We start from the raw sequence: 14,950 nt of genomic DNA on the forward strand, positions 1-14,950 counted from the left end.
CACTTCCGAAGTTTCTGTGAGTGTGGTGAGTGTGATATTTGTTTGGTGAAGAGGTGGTGTTTATTTAGAGTGAATGTGTCCTTTGTTCGATTACGTGGGTATGCTGTTGCTATGAGTGTGGTATTTGTTTGGTGTCCTTGCTGTTTGTGACACTGTTTGTTCAACACAGGGGTTGTTACGACTAGGGTCATTCACTTACTGTGACTATAAATGTTTGATGAAGAGGGAAATTCGATGACTCTGTGATATTTTTAAGAATGGCACTTTTCTAACTACACTAGCTCATCGCCCGAGGGCAGGCGTTCCCCAGCCAAGCCAAACAAAAAGAAAACCTTCCAGAAGAAAGTGAAAGAAAAACACAGAGCCCGAGAGAGAAAACGATGACTAGAAATAAAAGCGTGAAATGACAAAGGAAACTTTCAGGAAACCAAAAAAAAAGATGATTTACCTGATTTTTCCGTGTCTGCTTCGCCCCCTCCTTTGGAAGAAACCAGTCCCTGCCATGGTAAGACTCGTGGAGGGGGTCACGGTCACCTCCAGGCCTCCTGTCCCATATTTATGGCGTCAGCATGAGTTCCTCTGCTCTGCCAGTTGCCGCCTCCAGCCCCGACGATTAGTTTATTAACTGTACAGGAATTGAAAATAATAAAAGGAAAAGTATCAAACGTACACACGTTCCTAAAATATGGTGCTTGGCTCCCAGGAGGGCTTTTTGTTAGGTTGCCGATGGCTGCATGTCTTCAGTACAAAAATGAGTGGATCTTCCCACAAACATGGCAGGAGGAATATTTCCTGAAATATATAGTGGCTTCTCTGGTTTACAAACACCAAACTGATTTTTTCCCAACACGTACAGGAGCAGCAGAGCCTCGGAGTGAGTAGCTGCTCCCCATGTAATTTCCACAGGCATTCCATCAAATTGCTCACAGGGTTGCATCCGATTCAGTCTCTTCACCTATTCCACACTGAGGAATTTCCTTTTCTTGGCCGTGTGGGTATATGGGTGCCAGCGCCACTCCACATCTGCAGTTTTCTCATATTCCAGAGTTCCAAGTTTAATCATGTACAATTTCACCTCGAACCTGGGACCAACTTCGGAGAGTTCTATGTTCCGGTGATCAGTTTTTCTGTGCACATGGTGCCGGAAAAATATGTAGTCCTCCTGGTTGGCAAATGTTATCACCTTCTTACTTTCATCCTTGGGCACAGGGAACAAAAAGTTTAGGATACTGGAGGCCCTCTGCTCCCAAGCGCGAGGTGAAGTTATGCAATATGAGATGTGGATATGCCTCAGACATGGTGCCCAAGTCAGGAATGTCATGGCGCATCACCACGTTGCACAGTGTGAAGTACACAGTGGGTCCAAACGGGAGGTGACACACGATCAGACCATCTGGTGTCCCTCTGTGCTCGTGCACAATGAGAAGGTCTGTGACGCTGTTGGCTTTGCAGGCTTGAACGAGTGATCCCACCTCATGCTTACCCCTGTTCATGCACCTTCACCACCTTCATCGTCATATTCTATCAGCTCCTGGAGAGAGGGGGCATCTCCGCGGATTTCAGTTGGAATAAAACGATTTTCCTGTAAAGCTCTTTTTAACCTCTGCTTCTTGTCCTCGATTCTGTGCTGTTTCTCTTCGAGTGTCTTCTTGTACAGGTACTCCCTCCACAATCGTGCCTCCATCCTCAACATGACAGCAGCTCTCCCAGCTCACGTGGGGCAATGGAACCCACCAACAACCCCCGTTATTTGTGTTTTATTGGGCTGTGTCTGGACGGCTCTTTGTGAAAATGCCCCCAGTTCTTCCTATCTTTCCTCCTTCTCTCCCCGTAGTACCTAAACTCATCTTATAGCCAGCTGCCTTCTTTCCAAACTTCCTGCTCTGGCAACAGGACCGGAGGTGATGTTCCCTCCACCCCCCTCCCCCGAGGCACCTCGGGCGGACTTTGCATTACATCCCGCCTCAGCGGCACCGCGGGCATCAGAACAGGATACATTGTAGAAGCAGTGCTAAATCAGCTGCAATCACCAGAAGCCTGCAGGAGCAGTGCGTGCAGGCCACAGCGCTTGATTAGAGTAACATGTAATTTACGACGAGGCAGGGGCCCCGGCATTTTCTGAGTGTAACAGTGTGCCTCATAAAGCGGGCTGCTGCTGCGGCATGCAATTTGTAGTATTTTACATAAAATTGCGTGCAATATCAGCCCTTCACAGGGGAGACCTGTGTGGATTTAGTGAACAGCCTTATCCCGTGTAGACCCGACCCTGAAAATTAAGTGCCGGTGCTTAGCACCGGAAAGCACCGGCACAAATTAAGCACTGGGCAGCCCGGAGGAGAGTCCCAGCAGCTATAGCCTGGGTCTCGAAACGCGTTGGCAATCTGTCCACGGAGGAATCAAAACTACAAATTAATTTGTGTACTTGGAGAGGGATTGTTATGAGTTGTATCCCCCAGTTGTACTGAAGAATATTTCCCCGTGTGTGATTCACGTTTGACAGATTAGTTTTAGTTGTTGGGTGGATGATGTGATTGAGTGAATGTGGTTTGTAAATTAATGTTTGTATTAAAGTAATTTGTGTTGACAAGAATTTATTTGAAGTCTAATGAGTTATGTTTTGATTTTTTTTTTATTTGAAATTGAAGTATTTTCTTTTCTGTACATTCAATTTTGGATAAATAATTTTCTTAGAAAACCGATCAAATAGAGGTGGATAAATAAATAGTCCATTCAATTTGTTTGAAGTCTAATGAGTTATGTTTTGATGTTTGTAATTTGAAATTGAAGTATCTTCTTTTCTGTTCATTCAATTTTGGATAAATAATTTTCTTAGAAAACCGATCAAATAGAGGTGGATAAATAAATAGTCCATTCAAATAGATAAAGTGGTTGTCTGTTAGTAGCTCGTCAAAGTGAAGAGCCTAAAGCACAACTGGGTTAGGATCCTTTTTGTGTTAGTAACCTTCTAGGAGTGGCATTTCCAGAATTGGTACTTCAAATCAGACTTAAATGCTACTAGAGGGCCTGCAGCATTGGTTGCGCTGCCCACATAAGTAACCCTTTAAACATGTCTCAGGCCTGCCATTGCAGAGTCTGTGCATGCAGTTGTACACTGCCATGTCGACCCACTAAATAAAACCCTTTGCCAGGCTCAAACCTTCCTTTTTAAATACATGTAAGACGCCCCTAGGGTAAGACCTGGACAGCCAAAACGGCAGGCTTCAGTGTATTTAAAAGGTTGGACATTTAATTTTAGGTTTTATATGTCCTGGTAGTGATAAATTCTTACATTTGTTTTTCACTACTGCAAGGCCTATCTCTCCTACAGGATAACATTGGAGTTTCCTTACTACATTTTATAAGTGTAATTTCCAAATGGGAAGAAATAACCAGTTTATGTTTTGTGTCTTTGGAATTGCGGTGAAAAGCCTGATTTAGTGACAAAGTCGAGTTTATGATCACAATTTTAAAAATGACACTTTTGAAAAGTTGCCATTTTCTGCCCATTAGCCTTTTTTGTGTCTATAGCCTGGCCTTGGTCACATGACTGTGAGTAACTCACAGTTAGACTGACAAGATGACGCCCACGACAAGATGGCCGATCGGAAGTAATCCGTTTCGGCTCCCGGGCTGCGCGGATGTTCGGGACACAATTCTGCCCTTCTTAGCGACCCTACCTGTAGCGAAGGAGATCCCCCTGATGACTTCAGGCTTGAGGCAACTGAAGAGCTCATAAACTCCTCCTGAGAGCGCCCCTGTAGACCACAAGGTGATCCGACCACGGAGCCCTTGGAGAGGATCAAAATGGCGGCCGCCGCTCTTCAATCCACGCCGGACTGAACGGAGCGAGGAGACCCCGGCACTGAGGCCTTTCCACTGGCGACTGCAGCCGCGACCCGACTCCCGCTGTGCCGCCGCAACATCGGAGGTGAGGAGCGCACCGCTGAGCCCGCCGAGTGGCGCGACGCTGAGATAGCCCCTGCCCCGGTGAGATCTATGCAGGCGGGGTGGAGCGGCTGCCCTGAGGCTTTTCGGTAGAGTATCTCGCCTGGAGTGCGGCGGTGATCCCCGAGGGTGGCCTGTCTGAAGCTGGGACGCTCTCTGCTCCTTCAGCTGCCAATTCGGGAAGACGCACCTGACCCTAAGATGGCGGCCAGATTCGTCACGGACCTTGCATCTCCCGCCGCATGCTCCCTGCTGATGGCACGTGTGGAGGGGGTGCACTGAGGAAGACCTAATACTGTCCCCTGGGACCCTCGCTGCCACTAGTACTGCAGTTCCCCGCACCACTGCCCTGTCTATCATCTCCCCGATGTGGCCGCCTCCTGTCCCCGGTCTACACTTGCACTGAGCATGGCGAATCACTCACTAACCCCACCAGTGGAACACTCGGGCAGGCCACCCAGGCCGGTGGCTTACCCATCACCCACTGCATCTGGAAGCTCTGGATCCACAATGAGGGCCTAATTCATAGACCCCGCCATACACCTCCATGACACACTGAGAGGTCACCATTCCATATGGACTGCATTGGTGAAAACAGCGGCCGGCCCCTGGACGACCAACCGGCGGGGGCTACGGTACAGCCCAGTCCCCCCCCATCCACGCTTCCTAGCACCAACGCAGCGGAGATTGAGCAGGGTCAGCCTCTATGCCGCCGAAGAAGGCAGTGACTAGAACATCTACTAAGGTCTCGAGCTTCTTCCCACCAGCAGACAAACTTCCGCCTGTAGTTCGCAAAGAAGGGACGACAGCTATGGCTTTCACCAAGGAGGACCTTACGTCATCCCTGCTGGTTGCAGCCTTGAAACAACTGGGGTAGACCTCCAGCGACATGGCGGGGACGCACCTACCAACCTGCGACTGCTTCTGGACCAGAGATTTGAGCTCGACAGGGAATTAATCTTTTCTGTGCAACATCTGAAGGATGAGGAACAGGGTTATGCCCTGGACTTGTTTTGCATACCTAAACATTATGCAAATGATTTGGAAACAGTCTACATTCCTCATGGGCTTACAATGGATAGTTGAACCTAGGAGAATATAACTCACCCTCCAGGACAGTTTCCCTGAAATCTTTCCCTCGACAGCTGAGACCTAGCCATTTTGACTGATGCCCGGTGGAGCTACCTCGCTAGCTAAAGGGGAGATGGGCTACGGATTCCCTCCTTGACCATCACCTACCAAGCCGGTCTCTGGACAAACTCGCCTGCGTCTCTCCAGACCAGCCCACCATCTAGGGATGGAAGCGTCCACCACCTAATCTACGCACAATGACAATCTCTGAGCATACTCCTGATCTCCATCCTGACAGTGGAGTCCGAGCTCTATGTACGACGCCCGATGGAGCTGCTCTGTTCAGCTATTGAGGAGATCGGCCTTGGTTCATCCCCTGAGTGTCACCTACCCAGTCGGATTTTGGGCACAGTTTTTCTCCCCGTCTCGCCCACCCACCCCCCCAATCGTATTTTTGTTACCCTGCTTTTTCCTTGTCTCCTAGCTATCTGTTCCCATTCAGCATTCTTCCATTCTTTGTCTACTTCCTTTGCTCCTTTCCCCTCTCACCTGAATCTTTCCCCTTGCCCCCTACACCACCTAGCTCCCTATCCTTTTGTGCCCTTTGACTAAGCATTCCTTTTCCCCTTGTTGGGGAAAGGTTCAAGATATATACGCTGGAGTCTCAGCGTACCCGCTTAGAGAGTCCGCAGCGCCAATGAAGCCACTGACAATTCAGGTATGGTATGGCACCCCTGGCCAAAGCACTCCCTCTCCCCTTTTTGGGGAAGAACCCAGTAAGTAGGCCTTGGAGTCTCAGAGACCCCTCTGAGAGAGTCCACTGCGCTTAGGGAGCCTCTCGCAACAGAGATGGGGTAATGATACCACTCCCCCTGGGATCACAGTTTACTGGACTTTGGGCACAGCTTTGACTCGTCTTCCGGTTTGTGTCTCCGTCACCCTCCCCCTCCTCTTGCCATGCTGTGTCTCTCACCCTCCCATCCTCTTTCCCTCCTCTACTTCCCCTGCTCTTACCCGCCCCCCCGAATCTCTCCCTTTTGCCTGCTTTTTCCCTGACCTATATGTTCCTTTTTGTTTGTCTCAACCTTACTTGTCACTATATTGCCATGCTCTAATAACCGTTTAACCTTTGTAAAGATGTAACCTCCTATTATTGTCTGATACTCTTGTAAAGTGCTCTGATACCTCCGGGTTTAGCCAGCGCTATATAAAACCTTAAAAATAAAATAAATTCCTCCCAGACATCACACACAATAGAGGGATTAGGTGTGCCTGAGTGGGCCATCTGCTGGCAGAATGAGGGGCAGAGCTGAGCACAGCCCCACTTACACCTGAATAGTCTGTGCTCTGCCTTCACACAAAGAGCCTAACAACCCTGCATTGGCACTTCAGCCAGCTTGGAGCCAGGGCACGGAGGCAGGAAATTCCATGCACTTCAAAGCCACTGTCTAGAAGCTTTTCCCACCTTCCCAAACCAGGGCACCAGTGTATAAAAGAAGGACCTCAGACACCAACTGTTCAGTACACTTCTGGACCAGTGGATACTCTGCCAGGAAAAAGTACTGCTGTGCTGCTACAAGGAGTGCCCCTTTGCTGGATTGCTGTGCTTCTGCCCTGCTTTGTTGAACTGCTGCCCCCTCACCTGAGGAAGAAGACCTGGACCTGCAACTTCATCTTTAACCCAGGACCCCAGATTGACTCAAAGGGCTGGTTTCCTGGCCTCCTGATCCAAGCCTCAGGGACATAAAAGACTCTCCAAGAGCTCCGGGACCCGTTTTCAGCCAGTTCCTTACCCCCAAGTAGTGCCTCTCAGGACCTGGAACATTGGTGTGACTCTCAAGCTCTTCAAAGCAAGCTTTTGGGTTCTTTTTGACTGCAAATGGGTCTGTTCGCCTGGTACTGTTCCACTCACTCTGGAAATCAGAGTGAACTACAGACAGCCTGCCACTTCACACAGCAGCATCGACAGCCCGCGGGGGACCACCAACATGAAGCTCGAACGCACCTATCCACAATGCCCAGCCTGCCCTTAGCGCCATGCCGACCACGTCACATGATGCTCTCTGTGCTCCAGAAAACCCGCTCCAACACAAAAGGAATTCTTGACACAAAACTTGAAAATGTACAACTTATTCTGGACTAATCTGAGACTGTATCCAATGCACACTCCATCGCTGTCGGCCTGAATATTTAACTTTGATCCGGTCCAGCACAACCAAAGAGCCCCGGTTGGATCTTTATGCTTTTAGGTGCTATATTGTAGTTTATTATTTAAACAGTCATAAGTCCGGCTATACTGATCAAGGCACTGAGGGGGGGGGGGGGGGGTGTGCAGCTCCAGTCAGTCAAAGAGCCAGGTCTTGACGTTCTTCCTGTAGACGTGCAGACTAGGGGCACGTCTGATGTTGATCGGGAGCTCGTTACAGGCCTTTGTCGCGATGTAGGAGAAGGCTCTTCCACCCTCTCTGGCTCTGCGGATGCGTGGGGTTTCTGCGAGGTCAGCGGGTCGGAGGTTTCTCTTGGGTGAGTGGAAGGAGTTTCTTTCGTTGAGATATTGGGGTCCGGTGTTGTGGAGGCATTTGTAGGTGTGGGTGAGCATCTAGAAGGTTACTCTCTTCCTGATGGGAAGCCAGTGGAAGTCTCGCCAGTGCTGGGTGATGTGTTTGTGTTGAGGGATGCTGAGGAAGAGTCTGGCCTGCGGTGTTCTGTATGGTCTGGAGCTGGCGGAGCAGGTATTTGTTGATCCTGGCGTACTGGGCATTTCCGTACTCCAGTCTGCTGGTTATGAGTGAGTGGGTGACGGTCTTTCTTGATTTGGTGGGGATCCATTTGAAGGTTTGCAGAGCATGCGGAGGGTGTTAAAGCAGGTGGAGGTGATGGCATTGATCTGTCAGGTCATGGTGAGAGACGAGTCATGAATGATGTCGATGTTCCAGGCGTGGTCTGTGGGGGATGGGGGGCTGCCGAGGGCGGTGGGCCACCAGGTGTTGTCCCATGCAGAGGGGGAGGGTCCGAAGACGAGCACCTCTGTCTTCAGGAAGCTGCTGCTCATCTAGGATGCAACGTCCTTCATTCCTTCCTGGAAGATGAGTCTGGTGGCGAGGCGGTCCTTGGTGAGTGAGACGATGAGCTGGGTGTTGTCACCATAGGATACTATGCTGAGTCTATGCTGTCTGACGAGGGTGACGAGGGGGGCCATGTAGTTGTTGAAGAGCATGGCGATCCTTGGGGTACACCACAGTTGATCTCTGTGGGTTTGGAGAGAAAGGGGCAAAGTCTGACTCTTTGGGTTCTGCCGGTGAGGAAGTCGAGGGCGGTTCCCTGAATGCCGGTGTTGTGGACTCTGGCAGTGAGAGTGCAGTGGGAGACAGTGTCGAAGGCTGCAGATGGGTTGAGTGGGATCAGGACCGTGGTGTGGCCTTGGTCGAGGAGGGTGTGGCGGCGAGTAGGGCTGTCTCGGTGCTGTGGTTGCTGCAGAATCCTGATTGGGAGGGGTCGAGGATGGAGTTTACTTCGATGAATTTTGTTAGTTGAGCTCTCTCAGCATCAGCCTTAGCCTTCTTTTCTTCTGCCACCAGTTTTATTTTGGCTAACTACAGCTTGCACTCCCTTCCTGCCTTCCTGTCCTGCAGCTCCTCTGGGAACAGGTTCCTTGAAGATTCACTGCTGCCTGACCTCATAATCGAATCTCCTTCATCGCGCATGTGGTCTCCCTCCTCTGGGAGCTCCTGCTCAGGTCCCACAGCCAGGGTCTCCTTCACTCCTAATTCAGGTCCCTCAGGGGTTGTGGGAAACCTGATACGCTGGTCCACCTGCTATGGGACTGGGAGCACTTACACCATTATTGGACCCAAATCCTGGCGGAAGTTGACCAACATCTGGATACTGAACTGCCAAGATTCCCTGCCTACATCCTTCTGGGGTGCCAAATCCCCTAACATATCCCCTCAAGTCCAAAAGAGGTCGCCAAATTGCGAAAGCCTTGGGGATGGCCATTCAAAACATCCTACTGCATTGGAAAACGCCTCGCATTCCTACACACTGGCTGGCTTCAACGCTTATGGCATATCTTGGGGATGGAGAAGATATCCCTTACGAATCACTGACAGAATTTCGACAGACAGAATATTGAGCTACAAAAATATCGACACAGAAATATCGATGTCAAGAATATCGAAGTCCTATCTACATAGGTGCTGATTCTGATCCGGTAAAACCTGGGTACGAATCGTCGTACGGAGCGTTTTCTCCGTATGACTCGTACCCGGTAAACAAACCCTACAAACTAGCAAGTACGATTCGTACGGAACCCTGTTTCCGTACGAATCATAGAAAAGACCGTACGGCTGAAAAACACGTACAAATGTGATCCGGGACAGCGCGAACGCGACATTCGCATGGAGTCAGGCAGCGTTTTACGGACCAGCAAGTACGATTCGTACCCACAGCACTCCGCACGGCAATATTTTTACGGGAGCCAAAAAGTGCCGGAAAAGCTAAGTATGGCACGATGCGTGAGGAAAAGGGGGCCCGGTACGCGCCGTACCCCAGCACTACAAGTACGCACCGTACCCCCAGCCCCCCCACCGCATGTACGCACCGTACCCCAGCACCGCCTGTACGCACCGTACCCCCTCACCGCATGTACGCACCGTACCCCAGCTATGCGCTGGGGGGACGGTGCATACATGCGGTGCTGGGGTACGGTACGTACATGCAGTGCTGGGGTACAGTGCGTACATGCGGTGGGGGGGTACGGTGCGTACATGCGGTGCTGGGGTACGGTGCATACATGCGGTGCTGGGGTACAGTGCGTACATGCGGTGCTGGGGTTCGTTGCGTACATGCGGTGCTGGGGAACGGTGCGTACATGCGGTGGGGGGGTATGGTGCGTACATGCGGTGGGGGGTATGGTGCATACATGCGGTGCTGGGGTACGGTGCGTACATGCGGTGCTGGGGTATGGTGTGTACATGCGGTGCTGGGGTATGGTGTGTACATGCGGTGCTGGGGTACGGTACGTACATGCGGTGGGGGGTATGGTGCGTACATGCGGTGCTGGGGTACGGTGCGTACATGCGGTGCTGGGGTACGGTGCGTACATGCGGTGGGGGGCTGGGGGTACGGTGCGGACGTATGCGGGAGGGGTGGGAGGCTGGGGGTGGCCGTACGACTCGTACCCCTCGCCCAGGTGTGCCCGGGGTAGGGGTGGTACACAGTTCGCTCCGTACAGGACGTTTTACATACGAATGTGTCTTTGGAACGCAGGTACGGATCGTACTTGTGCGCTCGGATTTCAGTTTTACGATTTGTATGTAAAACTGTCCGGGGATGTAATAAGGCAATGCCAATGTTATCCTATGGTAGAGATAGGCCTTGCAGTACAGAAAAATGAATGTAAGAGTAGCACAAACAGGCTCTGCAGTGGCAGTCCTTAGACATCTTTAAAGTGCTGCTTAGGTGAGTGCAGCCCCACTAGTAGCATTTGGTTTCTAGGCCCTGGGCACATGTAGTGCACTTTACTAGGGACTTATAAATAAATCAAAAATGCCAATTGTTGATAAACCAATGCTACCATGTTTTAAGTACAGAACACATGCAGTTTAGCACTGGTTAGCAGTGGTATAGTGCTCAGAGTCCTAGAACCAGCAAAAAAGAAGTCAGAAAAACAGTTAGAGGAAATCACATTGAGGAAGCCAGGTCTATCAATACATTTAAGCACTGATCAATTGCACATGAAGTATCAACTCATATTTGCACAGTGACGTGAAATAATTGATATGTTCTCTTCAAAAGCTAATTTTGTAGCTTGATTTTTATACTTCTTCCAATGTATGAATGATTAAATGATTGTATGTAATTGTATATACTTTTTAGTTTAATGATTTCTGTGAAACAAATGATGAATTGACATAATATTTATAATTAATACATATATTTATAATTAGATCTTTTAGTTGAGGTATTGCTTTCTCCTTGTTTTGAGAATATATTATGTGTGAATTTATTGTATGTGTTGCCTGAAGTTCCTAAAGTAAGTATGGTAAGTAGACTTTTCCTAGTTAGTAATACACTGTCCCCTTGGTTTTCAAAGGGCGGCTCTCATTTATTTGTTAAAATCCAACTTTACCATTAAAGAGAGCTTAAAATTAAAATTCTTTAGACACCAAACTCAATACTCCTACCTGCTCCCAACAAAAAAGAGATCAACAAAAATGGGACGGGTGAAGGGAAAAGGTTCAGGGCTGACATATCTAATAGGAGTGCACTGCAAAGTACTTGAAGGACTGCTGAGTGACCTCGTCTGATGTCTTCTTGAAAGTTGGTGTTCCAGAGTCAGGGAATTTGACCTCAAGACTCCACTCTCTACTGGAGGAGCTGAGAGTCTGCTTAGTGTCGAGAAGCCTGACTGTCTGTTGAGAGGGGGAATGAGCATGCCTGGCCCTGCAGGAGGAGTGATTATCAAGGAGAAGAAGCTTAGAATGGTCCCTACAATAGGAATACCAAGAGAAAGCAAATTATTTGAATGAGAGAAGCCACAAGTGACCAGTGCTGTGAGTGGGTCTCCCGTGCTCTCCCCACAGTTCCCTCTGAGAAATGCAGCCAAAAAACTCCACAAATTCAACAGCTATGGTGTTCACCTGGTAGCCTCAGCTGGTCGCAATCTGGTGCCACTGCTGCCTATAGAGGAAGAAGCTGCATCACTGCTGAGGGAGACCCAATAGGCCTGGGAAAGATACAACTGCCCAGGACAGATTCTTGCTGACAAATTGGACAACTGGGAGCTGCACCTGCTGCCTTGCCATAGGACCATCTGGTTTCAGCCAATGGAGGGCCTCAAGAGCTGAAGATGTCATGATTGCTACCACAGGACCACTGTGCTTACAAACCTGTTCTGAAGGGATGCTTGTGCATGCTGAAGGCACCTCAGCCATGACTGCTGCACAACCAAGAAGTAGGAAATGAAGTCCAAGCAGAGACTGTAAGGCCTGTCAAAGATTTGAGTGGGGGGACTTGAGACTTTTCTGCCCCCATCAATAACAGCTTAAGAACAGGTGAACTGATTGCACATCTGAACCTGTGGGTTCAGCATAAAAACAATCTGCACCTGTTCCTAATTCATGCATCTGTCACAGAATAATGGGGACTGTAATTGATAGTGTCACGTGTGCAGAAGAGAGTACAGGGGAGTCATTTTACCTATGGGAAATTGTAACCTTGTATTCACTATTTAAATTGCTTCATGTAGTGTTTAGTTCTGCTGCATGATTAAAATATTTTATATAAAGTCAATCACTTCACTAGACATTAAGTTATTGTGTATGCTGGTTGACTGTAGACTTGTGACACTTGCACCGCACACTGTCTCCCTCATGTGTGTCATGTGTGCAAAGGGTTGTATTTGGCCTACTTTGCAGACCAATGTTAGGAAGGGCTCCAGAAAACAATAGTTACATGACCTCAACCACCATGGCTGAGGCCCTGAATCCGCTGTCTGTCCTCAGGCCCCCGAACAGGGTATGACACCCACCAGTACCTTCCAATGGGAGAGGATGTCATTCAGATATACCAGAGGGAAGAGGATATATTTGCTGTAAACATGATCAGTTCCATTGCATGGATCAGTTTCCTTCTAGAGGCTGCTTTTGCTGTTGATCCTGGGCCAAGTGGGGTTATCAAAAATGATAATGCTGCCGCCTTGCAAATATATTGGAGGTCATGTTACATGATATGTTGTAGGAATTAATACTTTACTAATTGCACTGGGCAAAACTAAATTCATGTTGACATGCATTACATTATTGTTTTAAAGTTAAACTATTTAACTTTAAAATGGTAATGTAATGCATGTCGGCGATTTAGGGATTACATACACAAACAAAATACATTCAAATTAAAGAAAAAAGTCACTTGCCTGGCTGCACGTCCTAGCTCCAGTCCCGATCTTCTCTCCTTCAACATGGGCCAGCCAACTCCCTTAGCAAATCCTGATGCTGCTCTCATGCTGTTAACCAGCATGAGAGAAGCACCAGGATTGGATGAAGTGGGCTGGCCGGACACGCCTTCAGGCCTGTGCTTGATCTCCACCCAGCTGACAAAGACAGCTGGGTCTAGAGCTTCAAAGTGCGCATGTCACTTTGGCTGGCACAAGACAGACGGACAAAGTGGCAAGCGCACTTTTCAGCATCCAGCCAGCCACTGCTCCTGTCCTCTGCTGCCAATTGGCAGCAGAGGCCATGCCCACCATATCTCTGGGCTCAGGGTTGGCTGGCTGCTACAGTGCACACAAAAGTAAAAATGGCAATTACATATTTTTATTGCCATTTCATTTTCTCCTGCATGGCTCACATCAGGCAGGGTGGCAACGCTCTCCCGCCTTCATGAAGAAACTGCTGCTGTTTATGTATTTGTTCATTGAATTCTGGCAGCAATTCTAAGCATTTTTGGCCAACGTTCCACTGTTGGACTTGGCCCTTTTGGCAGCTTCACCCCTAAACCTTTTGCCTTTTCTGTGACCTGGTGTTAGTGGTTTTGGGCCTCTGGTCACTTTAGCACTGTGGTCCAGTGTAAAGTGTGTGCGCTCTCTGTGTTACATTTGGTAAGGTTGGCCTGCCCTCTCATAGGAATGCATTGGGGATTCCCTGATCAGTGTGTCAGTGGTAATTCTTGGAATGGGAGGAGCAGCGTGGTCGAGTTTTATTATGTATTGAATTGTAGTAATAAATGCTGCACAATGGTGTGCGCAGATATATTATGACTATTTGAGAAATGCCACTTTTAGAAGTTGACATTTCTGTGTGCTATGTGTCTGCCTGCCTAATGTGAATTGCATGTCTGGCTTGTGAGTGACAGGGACTGGGAGGTGTGTGTGGCTCCAGGAGGGGCAGGGTGAGTCAACACTAGGCTGAATGGGACATCTGTGTTGGGAGTGGTGGGAGGAGTAATCCCCTGACTCTGAATAGGACTGTGCCCAGCCTGTACAATGCTGGCTCCGCCCCCTGTGGTGTGTCTGATCACCTAGCCCCCACCGGACAAAGGGGAAGAAGAGCTTGGAAAACAAAGTGCTCCAATTACCCCCTGAACCAGTTGCATCTGGTTCCCCCATGCCCTGTACTGCAGACAAAGAAAATCTGGGTATAAATGTAGGGGCTATGACTCCATGAAATTGTTCTGTTCTGTGCTTTGGTGCTGTTCCTGACTTGGGGGACGTGCTGCTGCTGGGGCCCAGGAGGGACCGCCATGGGGGCTTCCCTCCCTGCTGAAGGGCCCTGTATGCTGGCCTCCCTGGGCCCAGCTATGCCCCATGGACCTGGAGGAACTTTGGCTTGGAACCATTCCTTTTAAATACAGGACTCTTGCTTCTAGCGCCTCGTGAGTGCTTTCTTTCTATTGCCCTAAGAAGGAGGACAGCAGGGGCTGCGCAGCGCTGAGCTGCAGCCCCTTTGGGAGGGAATCCCCATCGTAGAGATTCCCCCGTGATGCCTGAGCAGCGAGTGCCCAACCCGTGTTTTTCTTTATCTTCGCAGGTGCCCACCCCGCATATTTGATATTTGAATATGCGGGTGCCTACCCCCCTTATGCTTTTATGTAGGCGGGTGCACTGAAGGAAATCACCGACGCAGCCTGGGGAAGAGGAGCGCCGAAAGAGGAAGCCAGGCGCTTCCGCCTGACTGTGGGCGGGTCCTCGCGGGTGTCACTTCTGCCTTCCCCTGTCCAGGAGAAGGCGACTCGGAAGACCGTCAATGCCTAGTGGGGCTCCTGTGAGCTGAGGGAAGCCCCGCGTATGCCAAGAGAAGTCCTGGCCCCAGGAGAGGGACCGGGTGAAATGGGGCAGAGTCGTCTGCCCGGAGAAGAGCGGAGTGCGTGACCTGACGTGGCACCTTGGTGCTGGTCCCAGCAGCGAGAAGAGGCTGGAACAGAGTCCTGCCCTCAT

General features: G+C 49.6%; 1 pseudogene; it reads right to left on the minus strand.

Annotated features, from left to right (window-relative positions):
- Positions 1-942: 942 nt before the first annotated feature.
- LOC146832743 (U3 small nucleolar ribonucleoprotein IMP4 pseudogene) lies at positions 943-1,693 on the minus strand (annotated as a pseudogene).
- Positions 1,694-14,950: the final 13,257 nt, after the last annotated feature.

The sequence above is a fragment of the Triturus cristatus genome, chromosome 5_1 (assembly GCF_964204655.1).
Source record: "Triturus cristatus chromosome 5_1, aTriCri1.1, whole genome shotgun sequence".
Lineage (NCBI taxonomy): Eukaryota > Metazoa > Chordata > Amphibia > Caudata > Salamandridae > Triturus > Triturus cristatus.